Source organism: Cyanistes caeruleus, chromosome 2 (assembly GCF_971803275.1).
Source record: "Cyanistes caeruleus chromosome 2, bCyaCae1.hap1.1, whole genome shotgun sequence".
Lineage (NCBI taxonomy): Eukaryota > Metazoa > Chordata > Aves > Passeriformes > Paridae > Cyanistes > Cyanistes caeruleus.
Window position 1 is genome coordinate 42,941,956 of NC_141702.1, and position 23,997 is coordinate 42,965,952.

General features: G+C 38.3%; 1 long non-coding RNA gene across 4 annotated transcripts in view; it reads right to left on the reverse strand.

Annotated features, from left to right (window-relative positions):
- Positions 1 to 18,767, reverse strand: part of LOC111927286 (uncharacterized) — an 85,943-nt gene extending 67,176 nt beyond the window's left edge. For 2 of the 4 annotated variants that reach the window (XR_015283060.1, XR_015283061.1), the window contains exons 1-2: positions 18,272 to 18,765; positions 10,917 to 10,999 (exon numbers count right to left, since the gene is read on the reverse strand). This is a non-coding gene — a long non-coding RNA (uncharacterized LOC111927286). Of the gene's footprint in view, positions 1 to 10,916; positions 11,000 to 18,271 lie in introns of all 4 variants that reach the window. The other 2 variants (XR_015283062.1, XR_015283063.1) reach the window with 2 other exon arrangements.
- Between the last annotated feature and the right edge of the window lie 5,230 nt (positions 18,768 to 23,997).

A 23,997-nucleotide genomic window follows, 5' to 3' on the forward strand; every position in this document is an offset into this window, starting at 1 on the left:
ACTTGGTTGTAATCAAGCATGGAAATGCACAGCTTTTCTGTTTTCTTCTACCGTCAACACTTCAAACATTAAGCATTTATTCAACCTTGTATTTCTGATTGTTCAGTCCATCTATTTAGTCCTTCCCTTTTCTCTTGGTATCCAGGGAGTCAGGGCTACTGGCTTCTGAAGTCAGTTCAGATGGTTATCTGCAATTTCTCTTCAGAGTGCTCTTAGAGGTCAAATCCATTACAGCTTGTGCTCAGACCGACTTTCCACACTTAACTCTGCCAGGGCTTACTGTGACACACTCAGCAGTTCACCTCAGAACCTGTTATCCACAGATACAGTAGATGTTAAATTTGATATATAAAAATAACCTGTTTCCTGTCTCCTCTTCACTTTATAAAGTCTTCTGAATGGAGGGATGTTTTTGAGGGGAAAAAAAAATAAACATGAAACCAGAAGCTAATTGGTATCACCAATTAGCTTCATCCAAAATGAAATATACCCACAAATAATACATTCACATAACATACAGTATAGCCACAGGCAGGAAGTTTAATCACACTGGCCATCCCAAAGACATTAGAGGCTGGCTTTTCTTTCTCTCATGTCATATCAACTGAGAAAGAAATGTACCTCAGCAAATGAAAGTCTTTAAACATATGCAACTGATTTGTAATGGAAATTACAGCACCAAGAAAACATTATTTTCGTATGCCTCACAGTCTCAGGTAAACTGCTATATATATGGTGGGGGTTTTTTTTATATTTAGGAATAGATTTAAAATCCATCACAGACATTCTATGGAAACAGCCAGTCTCAGGTACCTGAAATTTACATTCCAGCTGTAGATTAATACATCAGCCTTTTGCATCTGTAGGTAACAGATTATTCTTCTTCTTCAATTTTCAGAGGGCTTTTTCCTAACCTTAATAATATGGATGTGATCACACTTGTTAGGGAAAAAAAACCACCAATAGGATAGGAGTGAAATGCTTTTAATCTTTGAAGTGATGTCTGTATTCTGAATTTGGTTGGCATTTCAAATTACCCAGCCTAACAGTGACCAGGATGGCAAGATGGCCCTTATAAGCAGACTGAAAATGGCTCATCCTAGTTAAAATATTCCAGTACTCATCTGTTCCCCCTCTCTAAAACAACGAAAAAAACCCCAAAGCTGGAAAGCAGGGCAAGGCAGACAGGCTGATGAGACTAATACATTCTGTATCATGCAAGGCTATTCTGCCATTGTTGTGACATTTATATTTTGGAAACAGAACTGACAATGGACAAGGCCGACAAGGACAGCCACAGAATCACTTATCCTGAAGACATACTGTCTCTCCCCACTTCTCATCACCCACAAGAGTTACAAATTTGAACACCCTCTGATCATTTATCACTATCTTCTCCCAATACTTGGTGTTGCGTTTGGTCTTAAAATGGAGGTTCACTATCATTGATCCAACAGACACTTTGCTAACAGTAAGGATGGATGAAAAAAATGGAGCCTAAGGGTTTAAAGATAAGCTCACTTCTATTTTTTCCATTCATTTTATATTGCAATCTTATCATTCAGACCTCAAATGTGCCTTAGTTGGGTAGGCTGAAAGTTTCCACCTTAGCTCTGCAGCTACTTCACCAAAAGACAACAAAAATATCCCAGAAAGTTTAATAACCATAAAGAGTAAAAAATCAGCTCTAAATGTTAGAAAAGCAAAAAGTAAAATGTGTGTCCATATCATCAAAGAACCATAAAGTTCTTCTCTCAACTATTCAGAAAAGTGCCTTTGATTTCTAGTAAAAGGTGCTTTATATCTCAGAGGTACAGTACAATAGCTTGATTATTATCATGTAATGTGGCATTTGCTAAGATAACAACTTTTTTTGTGAACAGTTGAGTCAATAAGCACATGAAATCCCTGCATTTTGTCAGTGTTATTGCTGCCTCTTGGCTGAAGTAATTATATCTTTGTTCTTTTCAGAAAACTTACCCAGTGTTTTCCTTTTCTTTATTATGTCCTCTGTACTTATGTTTAATTTCTCAAGGTTTGGCAGTCTGCTTCTTATTGTTTGTACTCCTGTGATATGAAATGAGCTGCATTAGACTGCTTAATGTGCTTGGTTATCAATACTCTGTTGGGTAAAATTATCTGAATGAATTAGCCAAAATTATAATATTCCACTTTCCCTTTGAAATTCAAATATCATTATCCAAAAATACATATTTCACAAGCATATCATGCTTGAGTTTCTAAATAAATGTTAAGAAGGAAGAAGCTGTGTTACATGATCCCCAGCAGGTGAAGTATTAGCTAGCCAGCTGTGCCGTCCCTTCTACCGAGTTGTTAGGAGAAGGTCTAAAAGAAGATAAAGGTTGGTTGGAATTTCTATAGGATATATACAAGAGGATTAAAATATAGAGAGCAGGACTTGGAAGACTGGTATCTGTTTCCTGGCTTTGCCATATTCTGCTTGGGTGGCCCTAAATGAACCTTTGGGTCCTTATGTCTCACACTGGTAAGTGGGAGCAGCACTACTAACTCACACCCTCCCTTGCTTTCCCAACTCATGTCTTGCACTTTTCTAGGTTTTTTGCAGACTGCATTTAGGCCTCAGTTCCAGACTGTAAAAATGAATTTTAATTTTTTTTTTTTTTTTTTTTTTCAGCTCATAAAAGAAAATCCCAGCTGAGTAAACTGATGATATATATATGACTAAAGTCAATTAGGTCGCTTAAGGCTAGGGATACTCTTTAAGAGTTTACTGATCCAGGGTCTTAAGCTCTCAGGAAAACATTGATTCATAGCTTGAGGTAATGGTTACTTTGCTTTTTATTTCAGTGCATGCTTATTTATAAAGGATTTCCTGTCTGAGCAGACCTTATGGCCTCCGCTGTGCTGAGTTTCTGCTCAGTAATCCCAACAGTTTATAAAGATTTCTAAAAATGTAATTAAAAACTTTTACATCTAGCAATTGGACCTGTCAAGGGATTGAAATGGGAGGAACACAAATCTTTTTGCTGAGACCTTAATGGCCTGAAGTGCATCTGCAGTGTTTGAAAGAATATGTTTGAAAGTCATTTATGGATCCCTTTGTGAACGTGTGGAATGACTGTTTTCTTCCTGATATTTTGTGTCCACACTCAGATAAGAACACTAAGGAGAGGGAAAAGAAAATATTTCTGGTGGCATTGAAGGAAAAGGAGCAGAAGTAACAAAACCTCTTTAAATGGAGCAACATGGACAAGGCAGCTCAGGTAAACCAGGTTTTTAGCTCTGCTGCTGAAACCACTGAGGAACATGTCATCTGCCTTTGATCTAACAGCTCATCCATCCTGATTAGACACTCAGTTGAGAAAGGGCTGTGATGCTCATAAAGATAAGGATATCTCCCTGGCTGTACTAATGTGAGAAGAAAGAAAGCCAGGAGCAGAAACAAGAAACATACTGCACTATATGGAGGGAGAAGGCTTCTCAGGTGGGAATGGAAGTCAGAAACAGATTAAAAGAATCCAGCACTGAACACTCAAGTGGCCTGGTTTGTTGCTTTAGGTAGACATGTATTCTTCTTGCACAAGGCACAGCATGTTTACATCTCTCAATCTGATGCAGCCTGCATGTTTCTCCTGCTCCTAACTAACAGGATTGCCTCAAGAGGCAAGCTGAAACCTCAAAATTCTCACAGGCAGGAGTCATGAGTGCTGAATCTGATCTGGACTGCCTTAGAGACCAAAGATGGTGGGCTGTAGGATGCTATATCTGTGAATAAGGAATGGCATTGGCAAGAAGAGGGGGGAGAATGCAGGAAGGAGAGTCGCTGTGGCCTCATGTGGGGCAAAGTATCTGGACTAGCTGTGCTGGTACCTAAGCATAGAGACCCTGGGGTGCCCAGCAAGCAGGCAGCCAGCAGGATGCCAGAACTGCACTGCACAGGCCCCTTGGCAATCACAGGACATCTTCTCATGAGACAAGAGGATTAACCTTGAAATACCCACACTGAGGAAAATGGAGATGCACCCTGAGGTACCTGTTCTGGCTTCCATCTAATGAGAGTTGAGAAATATTTGTGTTGATGCTGTGACCATTGCCAGAACTCACACTGTGCAAATTCCACAGGTAAAGCAAAGGACCTAAGTTTCTATCGGTCTCAAGCTGGCATTTTTTACAAGCATAAAAATTCTGTTTTAAAACAATGTTCATTCACCTGTTTTCAAAGGCTGCCAAATGGGCACATTGCAAAGAGAGACACGGTGTGACTTTCCAAATTAAATTCCTGCCATCTGGGAGCAGAGTAATGGCTTTCAGCTTAGCAGGCCAGAAGATTCATAAAGCAGCCCAAGAGTTTGACAAGGCATTTCTATGTTCAGGAGCAACAGAGTTTTACTGGTCAACTTTGAATGATCTTCTGCTGCATTGTAATTCACCTGCCAAAAGGTTTAACTAGTATTATGTTTTCTGAGCATACACATATTGACTTTTTGGATAACCTTTACCAGCAAAATCATGCATGGAAACTCACTGAACATATGCTAAACATTTTTCAAATAAGCACTCTACTCCTTTTCCTATATCCTACACATTGACGTTTGTTGCATATTTAGCAAAAATCTTTATGGCTGCACAGCAGATTTTGATAAATGCCCAAGTGTCAGCATGAAACCCTAGTAAAAAAAGCCCCAGTGTGGGGGCTGCCTGTGGGCTGAGGCACAAGATAACAGTGCCTTAACAAGCTATTGTGAACCAATCTGAGACATCCATTTGTGTGCACGCCTTCCACAGGAGCACGTAGGAGATGGTGAGGATGAGATCAGCACACGGATATTGAGAGCTGCTTTGTAGACATGCAGCAGCATGTTAAGCTGCCAAAGCGTGATTTTGTGTCTGAGCATAACCTGTGCTAGGTTAATGTGCAGAGGTTTTCTGCTGCCCATCTGCTTCTTTGAGTATGAGGTGGTGATGTCAGGTATTAAGCATCACTCAGCAGCTCTAGGGGTCCTTTTACCTAATCTTCATATTACACTGTGTATAGGGACTCCATCTGCAATGATGACTTTGCCATGTGAGACATACAGCAAAGCCCATGGTGGCAGATGACAGTCCCTGGCTTAAGGGATTTTAACAAAAGAGACGGTTGCAGCAGGTGGAATTGCCTCACCTCACTTCAACCATTTAAAAAACAGCTTGGAGCCTGAACTAGTTACTTAGGCTCCCTTCAAAGAGAAATAGTCTTGTACGTGGAGGGGGCATTTTTCTCAGCTGTCTTAGACACTGCTCTTACCTGAGATGAATGTCTCCTCCCCCGGCTTCTGTAAATATAGGAAGAGCTCAGAGAATTATCTTGACACCCAGCCCTTGCAGGACTGAGAGTTCCATAAGATATCTCTACCAACAAAAACATCAAATGCAGACATTACACCCATGCAGCCGACAGAGAGCTGGGGCACAGGAGTAACACCATCAGCTGCCAGGGAGATGTGCACTTGTCCTAGACCTGAGCCCAGACCCTTTAATGAAAAAAAACTTCAGGTTCCTCTTCTTCTAGTCCTTAGGGCATGGGAAAAGGCAGTTCCACAGGCAGGCTCCAGAGCTCCCTTCACTGAGGAGTTTCATCTGCCACTCAGTCCCAATGTGGAGTCACAAGAGTCCTGCTGTGCCTTCAGTTCTCTGTAAAGAATTTCCTATTTCACACACCAAATGCATGGTTGGCTCCCCACAAAGCAGAATAATTCATTATGTTTAGTAAACCAGGACCTCAGATGCATAATGCTAACCACTATTAGCCATGGATGAGTTGCTAAAAAACAAGACAGTTGATTTCAAGAAAAAGGAAGAATAATGAGTAACTGCAACATTACCTACAATTAATTACTGTGATTGTCAGTTACAAACAATTACAAACCATTTTTTGGTTTTAATGTCACTGTTGATGCCCACTGCTGATGCTAACTGTGCTGGGAACTCCCCAAGCAGTGTGCTGCCTTGTTCACTGCTTTGTGGACTCACACTCAGGGAGCCATTTGGCCTGCAAACTTGCTAGATTGTCTGTAAACACAGTGAAAGAAGACAGGTATTGCATGAAGCCCAGAGAGTGCACCTGCATGCTAATGAGTTAAATGTCATGACAGAAACACAAGACCAACACTCCTTGCTGCCCTTTAGCAAGAAGATTTACTTCTGCAGCATTTCAAACAGAAAAATATAGTGTAACTGATTGTGTCAATACTTAATTTATATTGTATCAAATAACTAGCATATTACTTACTTTTCTCGTTTAAACCACAGTTGTGCTTTTCACAGGTTCTCCCTGCCCCAGAGGGTCTGTACTGGTTGGATTGGTTAAAATATATGTTTTCTGTAGTTTCTATACACTTAAAGTTCTATAACAATGAAGATGTTTGAACCAAGAAACAGCTTTCATTCTCCTTCAAATATCCCCAAGTTATTTATTTTGCTATTTTGGTTTTATGTTACCTCAGACTGAAGGGATTTCCAGTACCAGTAAAGATCAAACTTATGACAGTATGAGCTATAATGCATATAGCTTCTTTTTGTCTTTTTTAATCTGCATTGCACCTGTGGTAAAAATCAACAATGCCATTAAAATCAGGGCTAAGACTGTAGTCAAACTTTGATACTCCCACTGTTATTAGGAATTACAGCAGCACAGAGCACACAAGACACACATCTGTATACATGGAGCTGTGGATTACAGAATACGATATTGCACCATATTTGCAAGTTGATTTCAGATTTCTGCAATGCAGATCCAAAGAATCAGAAGAGAAACTTTCTTTCACTCCTACAGTTTGAGTCTGATTCACTTTGGCAGTGATGGAGAGTTATCATAAGATGGCTGTTTGAGCATCCATGTAAAATGAGACGGATTTAGTTTATTTACGTGGTGGGCCTATCCTTCATAACTGATGAGTGCCTGCAGCACAGAATAACTTCTCACAGATGATACAAACTGCTTCTGATGGGTGAATTTCTAAGCTCTAATTTTAAGTTTTTATAATACTGTAAAGGAAAGGGCCATTCTCCTCAAGCTTCATTTATGTATAGCCTCAGAGGACTTCAGTTGTGTTTCACCAGCAAATGCCATGGAAGCATTACTGTGCTTGTCAGATTAGCCTGTCCCACCAAGGCCATACACAAAATGACGAGGACAGAGCAGTGAGAAGAAACTACCTAACCTCCCATCCAACTTTATGCTTAAGCTGCCAAGCCATTCTTCAAAAAGAACAATGAATGTAAATTCTTACCATTTTAGTTTAAATATTACATGTGCCCCATCCCTATGTGGCAGCTGTCTCCTAATGCAGACTTTGGAAGGGCAGATCCAAGTCAGACCTGACAGCAGAATCAAGGTGCCTGAGCAGGCTGGTTTTTGTCTGTCCTTCAGTTATTATATCCTCTTCAGCTCACCATTTGCTCTCCAGGACCACACCAAGCCCTGGATCTCACAGAGAAGTGCAGATTTGTTAGATAGCTAAATGGTCTTTATCCCAGCCCATTTCCTTATTTCATAAAGGAGGACAAGACAGGGCACCAAGTAAGAACCCTTGCAGCCCCACAAAGACAGTGACCCCAAAGTGCAGCCTGGGCAGAGGTGGAGCAGAATGCCCACCAGCTCCAGGAAGGCACCATTTCCCAGATGGCAAAATGGTGGGCAAAGGAAGTTCATGAGCACTGGCCTCACAATGGCTGTTCCACGAGAGGTAGAGCCTCTAGGTCACCATGCCTCTGCTGTGCAGACACAACTGTGCTACCTCCCCCTCCCTCCTGCACAACAGGGGAAGGAATGGGGGGCATATCTTCCATATGACATAATGACATGGCATTCCCATCCATCCTATGCTTCCATACTGCCTGAAGCACTTCTCTTCCAGAAGGTGAAAATAAAAAGAGGAAAGTTCTCCAGCATTTCTGAGGTGCAGAGATAACTTGAGGCAACACATACTTTCTCTCTTTCTGCTACATTCAGATTGCAGAGAAGAGAGACTTCCCAGAAAGCAGGGACCCATTTTGCTCCAATTGCTATGAGGGGGGAATTGTTGAAGGAAGCAAAATCCCATCCCTGGTCCTGAGAGGGTACTAACATCCTCTCCAGTAGAGGTGCACAATTATTTACAGGCCTTTTACAATGCAAACTCTGGTAGGTAAATGCACACTGAAGGCTTTTAAGAGTGAACGTTATTGAACCACTGGGCTGACAACTCAAAGCAGCGATAGTCTGTTGTGCAAATACATGCACTGGGACTGTTCCAGGTCCTCTTTTAGCACTCTCAGCATGCAAGGAGAGTGCTTCAACACCCAGTGTGAGATGATCATTTCCGATTCTTTCGTTTAGAGAATTCCCCAAAGGTGGCCCTGGGCCATCTATTTTTTGGAACGATGTCAGCAGTATTCACATTATGTCTGTAAAGAATGACGCTCTTACTGAATCACAGACACAAGAAAGCCGTCTAATACACTCAGCCCAGAAGGAGACAAAACTATTTTTACCAGCCAGAAATAAATCTCAAACACTGTAGCTTTATATATCTACTGAAAATACAGACATTGTCTCTGATATGTAATAGCTGTGCAGATGGAGAAATCTCCTTAGTGGTTTTTACTGCTTCTCTGGAAAATGGGGCATGACTGTCCCTCGGCTGGGTTTGCTCACAGGCAGCTTGTGCCTCCCTCCTCTGCCTCCCCTTGCACACTGTCGTGGCTGGCAGTGGTCCCAGGAGGCACGTGTCCTGATGCTTCCCTGCCTTACCAAAACAAACCCTGGTACAAAGGCCCTGCAAGCAGCAGAGAACCTCGATATTTCTTCTCTCTGTTTGCCCCTCCAAACCAGACTGAAGCTAATTAGGCTTTGGAAATAGTGCAAATTGCAGAGGATTGTGGCCCTAGACAACTCCTGTACTCCTGTCTCCTTGGTGCCTAAAAGGGCAGCCTAATTAATTGCCTTTATTGAGACTCTTCCTGGGTGCAGGGTATTGATGAATTAGCTAATAAAAACAGAAGAGGATCTGCACTTAGAGAAAATGACAATATCAGGAGTAGGCAGGGTGCTTTGTGCTGCGTGTCACAGCTCATCACAGAGAGCAGTGGTTGATATCTTTATTAGCTCTCCACTTGGTGTACGGACCTGTGTGTGTGTGCACGTGTGTGTGCATCTCCCTGGGCCCAGAGGAAAAGAAAGGAAGACCACATGTCTTGAGGTAACTTGAGCACATTAATATAGTACACAGTATTTCTGTATCCTATTGATTGGAAAACTATCGTAAAATAGATCTTAGTGAGTTTTAAAGTGTTCTACTATACATGAACAACTGTGTGTAGACAGCCTTAAAAATAATTATATTTTAATGCTACTTTACTGAAATTCTTTTTAAAATTATATATTTGTAAGTGTTTGGCTTTAAAAAAAGCTTTTACAGATTCTGATGGTATAATGAGGTCAAGCTGCAATCTTACAGGCAAGTACAGTGTAAATGAAATAATGAAAACTAATTTCCACCATTTCCTGTAGAGCTTAACTGGTAGAATATATCACTTCCAAATGCAAAAAGAAAATGATCAGGAAAGACTTTATTCATTTAAGACCCACCACAGAGCTAAAGGAAAGGGTACGTGCTGCTTTTGTAAAATGTCAGAAATCCATTTCACAGTGTTAATGATCTCTCAATGCCCACTTCATATTTAATCAGTGAGCTACTAGTATTTTCTGTAAAAAATAACCTGTCTTTGATTTATAGCATATCTGTGTGTTGTTCAGTTCAGAGAGTCAAGTAGAGATGATTCTAAAGTCTAAACAATGTGACTACTGGAAGCTAAGCATACACAGAGCTGTTCAGTGGGGTCAAAGAAAAACTGAGTATTCACTCCAGGGAGTATCCAGCTGTGTCATCTGCTCTGCTGCCACTTTAGCCTGTTATACAGCAAAAACCTTCCACATACTTATCTTCTCCCACTCTGAATTAGTTTATTAAGGACCTTGGTCCCAACCTTCATGGATTCCCATAAGAGTCAATTCTCTTCTTTTCAAAGGTTTTTCTGTTTCTTTTATTAATCTATTTGTTTCTGCAAGGGAATTACTGCAAACCTAAACTAAAACCACACCTGTTTCAGTAGACACAGTGCAAGCCTCTTCTTACAGCTCTGCAGATTTATTTCCATACTGACCTAATTAACATTTCTTCTGTTTAACTTTTTAGTGCCCATGCAGCAAGATGAAGTTAGCTAAACACCATGGAGTATCCATGTTAGCTCAGCCAAGAGCAGAAAACTTGTTTAACCACCAACCTCAAGCAGGCACCAATCTCATATTTTGAAATAGAAAGACTTAATAAATTTATGCTCTGCTTCTTTGAAGCATGTGGATTTGCTTAACAGAAAGCTCTTCAAGAATTAGATAAGACAGTCTTATAAAACCAAAGGTTTCTGATAAAATAGCCTTCTCATTCAGACTCTGTTCCCAGAAATGCAGTAGCTCTGATACTGTAAGTTTTAATATCAGTTCATGATGTGCTATTCCCCTCTTCTCTTTTTTAAAATTTTTGGAACCTGTTTCTAAAGCTTAAGATTTAATCTGTAAATTATTTTTAAACAGGACTGTGGTGATTGGTGCAATATTGAAGACTGCATGGATTTTAGGATTTTTCTTTTGTTAGATGTTGTCTTAGAGCAGCATCTAGTGGCACAATAGCTCTGCACCTTCCCTCAAAATAACTTGTGATGCAAGAGGTGTTACTATTATCATTACCTATGACAATTTCATACACACACACACACACACTCTGCAGGAGGCATTGTCCCCAGCCATTCTGAGGTACCTCTTACACACCTTTACAGAATTCTTATTATATTCAGAGTATAATCATTAAAAATCTGAACGTAGACACTCAGAATGAAAAGAGGAACAGTTGGCACATTACCTTGCTTTTTGCAGCTGCACCCATGTTAAAACTCTACTTCTTTTGTCTTAGTTCATCCAGAAGTGTGTTTTCTGAATAAATTTCTGCATTCAAAAGGAAAAAAATACATTAAATTCTGTCCTGATACAGCATTCAATTTCTGTATTTGTACAGCCAGGAACTGAAGATTTGTTACCCTAATTGAAGCAGTTAATTGTTACTCATTTCTGTCTCCTTGATTTCAATAGGAATCAATCCTATTCAACTTATTTCACATTGAATCAATTTCAATTATGTACTTAGGGAGTTGTAGTTGTACCTGAGAGTATTGTGGTAAAATTGCTTTGGTCTCTTTGAGTTGCTTTTCAAACACCCTCAGAACAAAACACACCCTGTAAGTTATTCTGGTTTAGTCTATACTCTCTAAAGAAGAAAAAAATTATGGTTTTAGACATATTCAAGTACCACTCAGGAACAAAAATCTAAAAGAGCATCATTTAAACAAAAAGATTGAAATAGCTCAAAAAATAAGTAAACATTTCTAGCAAATTTTGCAATAATGATTAAGGTTAGTATTCTTATAATTGTTAAAAAACCTTTAAGTAGTTGAAATCAGCATGCAAGTAGAACATTTTTGTAGCTAAGTTTTTATGAAAGATAAAACCAGGAAACTGATGGGGAGCATCAGGTGAGATCATGTGTAAACCTCACATGTGTTTATTCCAGCAGCAATATTTCAAGTGCTGAAAGATGTTTTTCCCCCTTTACTCTGGTTTAGCAGTTTTGTAGAGTATTTAGTTAATTCAAAGTATAAAACTGAGTGGGATTAAAAGGTAATACTTTGTCTTCCACATCCAACTTACAAACAAAAGAAAGCAATGAAACAGGAAAAACTAATTATTTTGAAGTCATGGGGGAGATGCAACCATAAGCAATTTGATTAATTCACTAGTTACAATGACTACTTTCTCATTCATAAATCAATTATCTCATAGTACAAAGTGTTTTAATTTAAAAATATGTGAACAAAGTACTAAAAGTCATTGTATTTAATTAATAAATAAAAATATGCATTTTCTGCAATTAAACAGAACTCCAATTTGACAAAATTTCTATTTAAATTCACTGTAGTTTGACACAAAGAATAAGTTCAGATATCTGACAATGAACAAAAAATATCACTTAACATTTTAATAAATAAAATATTAAATTAAGTAATAGCAGTGTATAGGTTTAATATGTCATTTACATTTATTTGCAACTCAACATATCTCTAATTAACAACAAAAAAGTTCAATTATTTTTGAAGAAAAGATTTTGAAAGAAAACAATGAAAAATTAAAATAGTATTTAGTTCAAAAAGAGTGTTTTGCTCATGACAAAGATTGGGCTGAAAATACTTGGTATATAAATTCCTACCTATGTGTTCTATATATAGTATTTTTAAGGAATAGTACTGCTTCTTTGTTACTTTTCAAGTTTTTCGGCTCAAACTGAGCCAAACAAATTCTTAAGAGCACATCTATGTGCTTACTGCAAACTAAAGAACCTACAACAATCATCACACCTGAGAAACACCAGACATTGTCTAAAGCAGAAAAAAGAGGTGGAAAAAGGTACCACAGCTACAGAAACCCCCAAAATAAATAGAAGACTGCAGATCCTCTACTCTAGGATGTCAAGTGAGCAATGCAACCCCAGGCAACATGAGAGGAATACCCCCTGAGGGAAGAAGACCTGAGCTCATTTGCTTCACTGGCAAGCCCAGCTTTGATGAACACTCCTCAAGAATAAGCAAGGCATGCTTTCATTGTAAATTTTTCAGAATTGCTGAATAAACAATATTTTCAAACCACAATATATTGTTGAATCCAGCACAGATCTGATGATAAACTCTGGGTCCTCCACATCATTCCAGCATGCTACATGATTTCTGTGAAATTTGGAAAAAGGTGTCCAGTTCCACCTCATGCACATATTGGGGCCCATATTTAAAGACTGGCAATAAGTCTGTCCTGTCATGAAAAGTGTTATTGGCACTACATATTTTTAGCCACTTAATTTTAACAACTATTCTTTCTCAAGTCTGGCCAATAGGCAGTGGAGAGAGAAAGGGGTTGGTTTTTTTTTTCTGAAGGTGATTCAGAGTATGTAAATCAGAGCACTCTGAAGAACTTGACAAAGGAAGAGTTTGGATAATAAGTTGATTGTATCCGCTGCCTAAGACTGGATTATGTGAACACTTCCTTAATATTTTTTTTATATACTGATTCATCTGCTCATTATGAGCTATTGTACAATTTGAAGTGAAAAACTTGGTAAGATTTGAAATATTTCCTTTTCCTCCTATCTGGACAAAAAAGTAGGATTTGCTTCATATATTTAAATGGGATTCTTTTATAACCCAAAGGCAGAAAGGCAGCTGAACGGATTCTGCTGAATCCAAATAGTCTCTCAAGCATGAAAAGCTGTGTCATAAAGGTCAGTGTTACAGGAATTAATGTAAGTACAATAACAGAATTTTTATAACAGAAATTGATCTGAAGCCTCCTGATGACTTGTCTGTGAAGCAGTAGGTTGGAGCCCTTTTCAGATATAACTCTATTTAAATACATACCGAGTGTAAGCACCTTTGGAAGTTGAATTATTGGGTCTTACAAATTTGTAGATTATAAGCATATGGATAAAGACAACGTGAGAATATGTAACTACTACAACTAATTATGTTCAGAAGTCTTTCTGCCAAGTTTTATATTACAATACCTTCACCTTTTCAATAACTTACTGAAAGATGAAAGAATATTTAATCATTTGTAGTGTATCTGAGAGAATTCTCCAAATTGCAGCCTTAACATTCTAAATTTAGTATTGCATTATTCTTCTCAAGATCACTGTCATTAGCTTAGGGTTTTTTTAATCTGTGTTCATTTTGGTTCTCACAGTCAGTACCACAGGAGAGAGATTTAAAAAGGCTGAAGTCCTCTAGATCTTGTGGAAGAAAAGTTAACTTCCCTATCTTCTCCTGTGTCACAGTTTGCTAACCTGATAACACCATTTTTCACCTTTGAAGCCTAAGAAAGAGGCAAGTTTTACTAAATGGAATAAATAAATTATAGAAATCGTATAGTATTGTTTTTAACAGTCAGATTCTGATGGTTGTCAGAATAACTACATTGCATCAAAATCATCCATTATCTAAGAATATTGTTATGCATTTAGTGACATTTAACATGTGGCAAAGCATTCTTGCAAATGAAAAATAGCCCTGATTTACTGAGTTGGTCAAGACTCAATGACTTCCAACTATACTTTACATTATGAAAAAACACCTATTAATAGTCTCATAAGCTTTGCATAGTGTGGTAAAACACTATAATTGTATGTCCTTTTCACAGAAATCCTTTCAGAAGTTCATATTTCTTCATAATTTTTTTAAAACCACAAAAAAACAAAAGACATTCTAAACTAAACCATGATGAGGCCAAACAACTCCCATGACTGTGGCTACAAGTCATTGTAAGACCAGCTGATCTAAATTTCACATTTCAATCTGACATGGAAAACAGGGTAGCAATAATTCTCATTGACTGAAGGGCTAATGGAGAGAAAAATGAAACATAGAATTTTATAGTGCATGAGATACACTTTCTGATGGCTGAGATATTTGCAGAACTACAGAAAGAGAACTGTCTTCCTTCAGACTTCTGTTGATGAAATAACTGATACAAAAGTCATCTTTAATGCACAATTTGGTATGCCTTAAAAGTTTCTAATTTTCAAACAGTAATATATTTCTACTTCATTGGATTCCCCACAATTGTACACCTAAAATTAGGAGGCATTTTGGATACCCTGTTCTACATAGCCCCTTCTCAAATAGGCAATGATGAGCCTGCATCATGTCCTACATCTTGAAGCTTAAGCAAGCGCTAACTGCAAATTATGGAGTCCTCCTGAACCAAAACTTCACTCTATTTTTTATCAGGAGAAAGACTGCTTCAGGCAGGGATCAGCCCTGAAATAATTTCCCAGTTATGATCTTTGCAAAATAAGTTGTTTCACTAAGCATGGAGATTTTACTATTAATGACAGAGAAGTGAGGAAATTCTCATGCACAGAGACTAAGTTATAAATTTATGTCACCATCTGATGCTGTTATTTGGAAAAATCTACTAAAATAATATGGGTCAACAAAGTGCAAATAATTATTTATCATGTGATCTCATTTAAAACTGCACAATGCATAAAATCTCCTGGTTATGCCCAGTAGAGTACATCTATATATTTTCTGCTGTTGGCTCTTAAATGCAAAGTGTGTTTGCATGCATATGTATACACACCAAGTGAAAGAGAGAGAGAGGCTAGAAAATGTCACAGAGCCATTTCTTTATAAAAAGAATCTTTTATTATTTGACTTGATCTGGTTATTTGTGTTCAACAGACTCGGGCAGGCAAGTATTCTGCGTTTGTGGAAATCCTAGATGTGTAAAGTGACATTGAATAGGTCTGAAAGCCAACTACTCAGTTCCTACTCTCATGGCAATGCTATATAAAATGTTGAGTTTCATCAGCTCCTGAATTGGAAAGATTGATTTGCTTGTCATGTCGAACAGAGTCTAAAAGAAGTTTAAGGAACAATTGACCCTGAGGAGAGCTGCAGCAAAGTCTTTTGGGCATCGAGCAGAAGGCAGCTAAAGATTTTTAAGATAACTCAAATTGTCTCAGTTATGAAAAACTGCAACATAGCTCACCGTGGACTGACTAGAAAGGATTTTCATAATTAAGACTAAGAGAAAAGCTTCTTTAAAGCTGCATTTGCATAAATACAGTTAAATCTCCACTTGGATAGGCTTGGCAGAAAAAAAAAAGTCAATACAGATTTGGGGTTGTATTGTTTTAATTCTTATTTCCACTTTTAAATACAGTTGGTCTAACTTAATTCACCCTGGGATTCTTGCTGAATGAAAGAAAAGGAAAAATGAGTTGGTGTTGGCATCCCAGTGCAGATGTGCATGTTGACTGTGCATCCCTGGCAGCACTTAACATTGCACAGCCACACATCTCAGGCAGCAACACTGGCAGGGTGAGAGCACAGAGTCCCTGAGGGATGCAGTTAGGCCCTACAACGCTCAGAAGAATTATGCTGCTGTCTGCTTGCACCTCTCTGTCCATGAATATCTATAAATCCCAATTCTAGAGCAACTTCCTCCTAGAAAATAAAACCTCAGTTAAGTCAGTACCTAAATATGATAGGAGGCTTGAAAGTCTGTTTCTGACCACCCACTTTTCAGACAGTTTCATCTTTTTAATTCCTGGTAGACAGAGACCCCATCCTATGTATCTGTGCCAAATACACTCAGGTGTCATCCCAGACATTTCCAAAGTCTTTAAAAGCAATTAAGGCTAGGAAGAAAAATAACAGCTCACAGACGGTGCTCACTCCTCTGTGATGCATTTATTTCAAGGATCCTGGCTAGGAATCCCTGAAAGAATTACAATTGGATTTTTGTACAATTGGATTAGGGAGAGCTGAAAAATATTTTTTTCAGATAGAAATACACATTTAAACTGAAATTTGAAAACATGTCTACTTCTCTGAGATTTTCACTAGGAGTAAACTCAAATGAAAATCATACCAGTAAAGCTGAAACCGGTGCATCTAGGTTTTCTCATAATATATTGTTATATACTATATGTAAGTATACAAACATATATATAAAAACAGTCATCTCATATGCATTCTGGGTTTTTTGTGCAGGTTATACATTTATGTAAATCATGGCTCTTTTATTTTAATCAATTCATAATGTCATATAATTTCAATGTATTTCATTCACAAAGCATTCTGATAGCCCAAATCCAATGCACTTGTTTTCACATGAGGGCCAAAATATTCTTTAACAGCTGAATTGCCTATAGACCGTAATCTCAGCTTCCAATGATTTCAGGCAAGGGAGAAAATCCATAGCTAAAGAAATGCTATTTGACTATCATTGTATTTATTGCATCTCAAAAGGAAGCTGTTTTTTAAGATCTGATGGCTCAGTAAAACAGAGCAAGCTGAGGAGCATTGCCTGAGCTATAAAAAGCAGCAGCTCCTGCAGGCCAGGCTCTGCTGCACATGGGTCACTCTGAAGAACGCGCTGCCAACTGCAGCTGTTGACTGACACCGCAGATGTCCACTGCAGGCTGCCTAAAACATTTTAACTGCTCATTAAGTCCATTAAACTCTGGAGGTGAGGTGACAGTCATATGGACACGGCACCAGTGTAAATTCAACACGCAAGTCACATGCTTCTATTTTCAGTCCATTATTTCAAATTTGGCTAATGAAGAATGAGTGTTTTTACATCAACGGATTCCAAGGTTGAACTGCTTTATAGCATGCAAACCCAATCACCTCAACTGGCTGTGTTCCCACTGGCAAGGCAAAAAGCTGGCCATTAAACTGCTATATAAAGTGATAGCATGACTATTGGCAACGTTCAAGTTAAGGTTGTGTCAGCAATAGCCTTTCCATTACAAACTCACATTTTTCAGGAGTTTTATGCCTTGAGGTAAAATCCAATTGTAATTCTTCTTTCAGTGCCCCAACTTGGCTGTGAGGTTTTTTGCATCCATCATGTTGCACCCATGGTATTTTCTCACTGATTCATTTTCAATACTAAACACAAAACACTACAAAATGGGCACATGTAAGGAATCATAGCAAAAGGGAGCGAACAGAGCTTCTACCATTTTTCTGAAAAAAAGAAACAGGAAAGAGGCCCTCAACTCCCTGCCAGCAAAACTCCCCTTTTCACCTCAGGGTATCCTTTACCATGCATCATATAATGTAAGCTAAACCCACAGTGGAGGTAAAATCTGTGCCCTTGTGCACAGTTACCTAGCGCAATGCTTTCACTTGTATTTTTACCTCAGGCTACATGAAATACACAGTACCCTGAGGTAAAACATGGCTGTTGTGGCAATCAAGACAAGCCCTAACAGGGATCCCAATCCTGCCAACAGTTAAAGGTAGTTTTATTCTCAAAGAGGCATTAATAGCCTGACATCAGGAGCTGTGCATGCAGAAGACATCACACTCCCTAGAGGTATTACTGTGGTATTTTCCCTTATACCCAGTGTTAGAGATGCCAGACATCTCTTAGTATGCCAAGAAGCCACCTGTGAAAAGCTGGCTGTGAGAAGCACATCTGGAACAGCAACTTTTTGGTTTCTTGTTTCAACTTAGATGGTCTTTATCTGGTCTGCTTGGGCCTTGCAATGTTCTCAGGTGGCATTTATTCAGAAGTCAGTACTGGATTTGATAAATAAGAACATCAATATAAGAACAAAATATAATTTTTTAATAGATTGTCATGGAGTTACTTTACCTTTAAGAAAGCTGGAGTTGCTGGGAACTGCCTGGAGCCTTTTCTCCTGACCAATTATCGGTCATTGCTGAGAATTGACAGCAGTTTAGGCCATTGAAAAGTGGGATCAACTTGTGAACCCTACCTTAAAGTGTAAAACCAGAGCTCTCTTGGTTCTTTTTGTTTCCTGGCTGTGAAGAGTGGCGGAGCTCCAGGCCTCCCGTTCCTGCCCAGGCCATGCGGCCGGGCGGGGATGGGGCCGGGCCTGCCCCGTCTCCCGGCCGGGAGATTGGGGGGGGGCCTGGGGAAGGTTTTCCCTGGGCCAGGCCCGATCTCTGGCTCGGCTGCAGGTTTTGCTGTAACTACATTCACTAGAAACTGCCCAGTGAAGAAGGAGAAGAGGCTCTGGACCTGCAGCAAGCTGGGGCGGCGACTACACTCTCTAGAGCAGCTATGAGGAACCTTCCATCGCAGACGGCTCCAGCTCCTGTTCGGCAGAGATCTCCGAACCATCTACAAAAGCCTGGGCAAGATTTCAACTCTTTCATTACCCAGATGAGACTTGCGGATTAATCTTTTTATCCAGAGAGAGAGAGAGAGATCAACATGAAAAGAGACTTTATAAACTACCAGTGACAGGAAAGAAAAGAAGCTTCAGAAGAGGTAGAGAATTAAGAAGATGCTTTAATTAAGCTGAAATATCTTTCTGTTAAAACTATGGAGATGGACAATGAAGTCCTGAAAAGAACTCCTTTAATTCATGATACAGTATGTAAGGAGGAATAAAGTGTTCAAAGTGTAAATTTGAGTAAAAAGTAGAGTAATTATAGTATAGTGAAGTGCTGTGAGATTTGAAGCCTTGAAAGGCAATGAGAAAACTGTTTTCTGGTGAAGCTCACAGAAACAGATGAAGAAGACTTTTTTTGCCTTTGAATAACTTATCCTTAAAAATGCTATCCCTAGACTCATGGCCCATACACACTTCAGAGTGATGTGAAAATGGGAGGAGTGAACTCTAATAATAGCAGCTCTGGGCAGCTAACATTAGGGCAATGGAAAACTATAACAAAAATAGTTTTCTTGTGAGAAACTCCATAAATTAACAGGAAGAAACTTCTGTTTCTCTACAAAGACTGGTGAAAAGACTGTAGCAAGAATTGAGACTGTTTTAACCATCAAACTTCCAAAGTTTTTGTCTCTGTTGTCATGTGAACAAGGGAATAGTGGGTAGATAGGGGATGAAAAGGTTTTTCTGGAAGTTTATTCTGGTGTTCTTATTATTGTAGTTTGTCAATAAACCTTTTCTTTCCCTTTTAAGTTTTATGCCTGTTTTGCTCTTGTTCTAATCCATATCTCACAGCAAGAAATAAGTAATTTTCTTAGTTATTGGTTTAAAACCATGACATAGATAATAAAAAAAAAACCTCTTAGATGAAAAGGACTAATAAGAGGAAAGTAAATTCTCTGTCTCTCCCATTGCCTACCACTTCCCACTGTCTAACCAGCTTCTTTGCAGCACCAGTGTTGCTTCCAGTGCTGTCATGCTTCAGCACAAAACTGGCAGGAGGACATACAGGTAAAAAGCACATGTAAGTAAAAAAAGGAGCATATGGGCTTTCTTTGTCACCTTGCACCTATAGCTGAGTTAATCAGTGTGCTGTGGCCCTAAAAAGAGTCCTCTAAACCCAGGCTGCTTGTTCATTGTGGTGCAGGCATGATCTACTCGGTGTGCTCCCCCAGGACACAAACATAAATAGCTATGCGGGCAGGAGGGTAACACAATCAGAGGCATCACTGAGTCTGATGTTCTAGTCCTTGCAATAGCTTATGCTTTGTCTATTCAAACCACTTCTTCAAAGTTACAGAAAAAACTACCAGAGAAATCTTTTGTCTGCATGTTTTTAGTGAGAAAATGTGTTCATTGAGCATTTCCTGTAAGTAATATTTTAAATTTGATAACAGTGAATTATTTTTTTTTAATTCCCATAAAAAAAAAAAAAAAAACTACAAACCACCATATTTTTCTTTTGGGTTCCAATGAAAACACTTAATTTTTTTAAAGCTGAGGCTTGGCATCAATATACTGCTTCATACAGCCAAATTCTACCATGGTGTACATATTGGTGCAGATCTCCATTTCTCTTGTGAAAACATCTTCATTTTCTACAAATAAATGTTGCCAGAGCAAAGACTTGAAAGTCTGTCATAGTGAGTGTAAAGAAATTACTCAGAGAGAAACAAGTCCAACAGACAAGAAAGAGACTGAATCTGTAGCTGAGAGGTTTGCACTGAGAAAGAATTGAAAAGAAGAAAGAAGAGGCCAAGCAGATCAGTTCAACATTTTTCTGCACAGACTGTTGCTGAACTTTGACAGCACAGTTAGCATTACCCACTGTGAGAAGAAGGACACCCTGAAGCCACTTATAAATTAAAGACTTGACCTTCCAGCATGTATTCTTGTAAGCTGTATATACCAGCTGCCTTAAGTCCTCAAGAACTACAGTGGCATTCCTTGCTCTTCTGAAAGACGTTATGCAGTGCTGCTTCCTGCTTTTATTACTTCAATTATTTAAGGGTAGCATCAGCAACATTCAAGACATATTTAAGTAAGAATTTTAGCAGTGAACAGGACAAAGTATTTAAAAGGAATGCTATCAGCACAGCAAACAAATATCCTGACCTTGAAAAATTTTCAAAGCCAATGGATACAAGACTGAACACAAATATTTATTTAGTTGAAAATTTGTTGCACTTGGCTTTATCATTCTGGGTTACTCACATTTCAATTTTCGTAAATATGCTCAGAAATCATGGTTTGTGACAGAAAGGAGAGGAGTGGATATTGTTGCCATGGAAACAAAAAACATTTTTCTTCTGCTCCAAAAATGTAGTCTATTAGGGACCAGAGAGGGAAAAAAATAATATGTGTATATAATTAATTTTAGTCTCTGTCATGATTTCCAAATATTGTTTCCTTTAGGGTTTTCAGAAATTGAGATACTTTATCACGTAGGATTTTTTACAGACAATGGGGTAGACCTGTGCTAATGCAGTGAAGCAAAGGTGCATTTCTCCTTGCTTCATGTAGCATTCCATGAAGCAACATGATTCCTATCCCCATGCTTCTGTAGGAATTTTATTTCCTCACTGCTTGTTGTATTGGATAGGACATTCAGACAGGATTTAGATCTGCATTTTATATTTGGAATTTGGAGCTATTTCCTCTTGATGTATTGCTGTTAACAGGCCAAATAAAAATGAGAGACACTTTTTATAAGCTGACAGTTTGTTAAAACGTAGGTGATCACTGTTTGTTCCATAAAAGCTTTTGCCAGCTTATTCCTTCTCAGACTGAGCTCCTTCCTTTGTTCTACATACAGATGGACCCTGGACTTTAATCCCAGTAGTAAAGCCCTAATTTTCTTCAAAACTGCTGTGAGTTCTGACATTCAACAAGATAACAGTTTTGCCCTCAGTCTGGACACAACTACAATCCCCCTCATATACTTAAACATGCAAAAAGTATTAAAGCGCCATCTTTACTTAGACACCATCTTTCTCAGCTTGATTTTTGCATAACAGAAGAGTTAGCTTTTTTTTTTATTATTATTAACAAATACACATATTCGTATGAAACTTTCAACTTTGTCCTTACATCCATGTAAAAGATACGCTTCTTTGGATGGGGAAGAACACTGGAGTATCCAAATATTTTCTACTCTTCCCTCAGTTCCCTCTGTTTTGAAAGTAGTAACTTTGTACTCCTCTTGTCTTTCAAGAGTATATTGTAGGTAATTATGTGATTTCTTATTAGCTTTTTGTTGATTTGAGCTTATTTGGTGCAGTCACTTGTGATTCTGTAACACACGCTCCATCATCTCTTTGATTTTTTCCAAATTAATTGAAGAGTCTGATCAACCACTTCCAACTAGTTTTTAAGTACCCTCAATTATTTTTTGTCTGGGAATTGATTTAGAGTTGAAACATGTCTCAATCTAATTGTAAGACATAATACCACAAAACTCTATGAATCAAAAAATATTAATGTGTACTTAATATCTATCCTAGATACCAATATTTATACACACAGTCAAGATGCTGCAACAGGCTGAAATGAAAAGCCAACAACCGTGTAGCTTATCCAAAGTCTGTATTTCTCTAGTAAAATTTAAATCAGCACGAGGAATATATCCAATTCAGACTAGTTGCTCAGCATCTTTTTCAATAACTGAACTTTCTAGATGACCCTTCTGCCAGCAGAGGTTCTTCTAGTATTACTGGTATTACTCAATAAACATTCAGTGTGAGGTATTTCTCCAAATGTTTTGACTTCTGTTTCCATTAAAAAAAAAGTACCACATGCTTTTAATTTCTCCTGCTTGGCACAAAAATGACTCATTATAAAATTGTCAAGTTATGCAAATGAGCACCACTTTATATTATGACAGACCACAAATTTTCACAGGAAAGAAAAGGGGTTAGAAACACTAGGGTTGTTTGAACATTAAGTGGTGTAATTTTTAAGTACCTTCCATCCCTGAAATTTAGCCACCTCATAGTATCAAAAATCCAACTGTATGGGCATCAGAAAACAACAACAACAAAGGCTGGAAGGGAGAAAATCCATGTGTGACCTTTTGTGGTTTTAAGACGTACTTAGAATATTGTACCTTTATCAATGATTAAAAGTGTCTCTCTTTTAAAATGTATTGAACTCTCATTTTTATATAGACAGCTATTACCATACCAGAAATTCAACCTTTCACTGAGGTTTATCATAAGAATGGAGAAGCCATTAAAACAGTAAAAGCAATGCACATGCAAACTGTTCTCCAACTCCTTGAAAGAGATTGACAGTCAGAAGTGTAAACCCATCAGGTCTGCACTTCCCAAAATAACAAATGTTGGCAGATGCTCAGCTGGCACTGACACTTCAGGTAGCCATCACTATGGGAGGACATGTGGTCTCCAAAAACTGGGCACTTCTAAAAAAATTCAAAAGAGACACTCAAATACTGAGGTGCCCAAAAAGTTTAATGTGCTTGTAAAAAGAGATTTTACCTCTTTCCCAGTTCTTCACTCTTTCTTCTTTGTATGTGTCTTTTCTTCCTTGCTCTGACTGAAAACATTAAAAGGGAATGACACAATATGGGACTAGAATAACAGGTATATATACACATATTAATTGTATACATCCATAAATCAGCAGATTAATTTTTAGATGCTATTTTGAATGTATCTTTCCTTTTTTTTTTTTTTTGTTAAGGATCTTCAGGAGGTTTTTCAGTGTGTACATTTACACATAGCAGAGACTCTGCAATGGAAAACACAACTTTGATTCTGCCATATTTGAAAGAGTTCTGACCACATATCAAGAGGCTTCATTTTGATGTGGTGAGGAGATGATGGAGTGAAATTAAGAACAAACATACTTTACAATGGAGAAAGCCATAACTATTTCTAGTCCACTTCTTTGAACATCATCATCCAGAAAGGCTGAAATATGAGTGAAAGAAAGCCTGGGAGCTCTGGGTTTTTGCATGGGTAATGACAAGAATATACTGGAAAGAGAAGATTTTATACCTTTTCTTTTTTCAATTTTTGTCTTGTTTTGTGCTTTCCAGCAGCAGATAAGGATTCCTGCAGACAGTTCATTGAAAAGCCTATGATGATTTGCCATAACTGCCTTAGTCTCTAAAAATTCAAACTGCAAATTAGACAGAAAGTGGAATGCAACTAAGGTATCA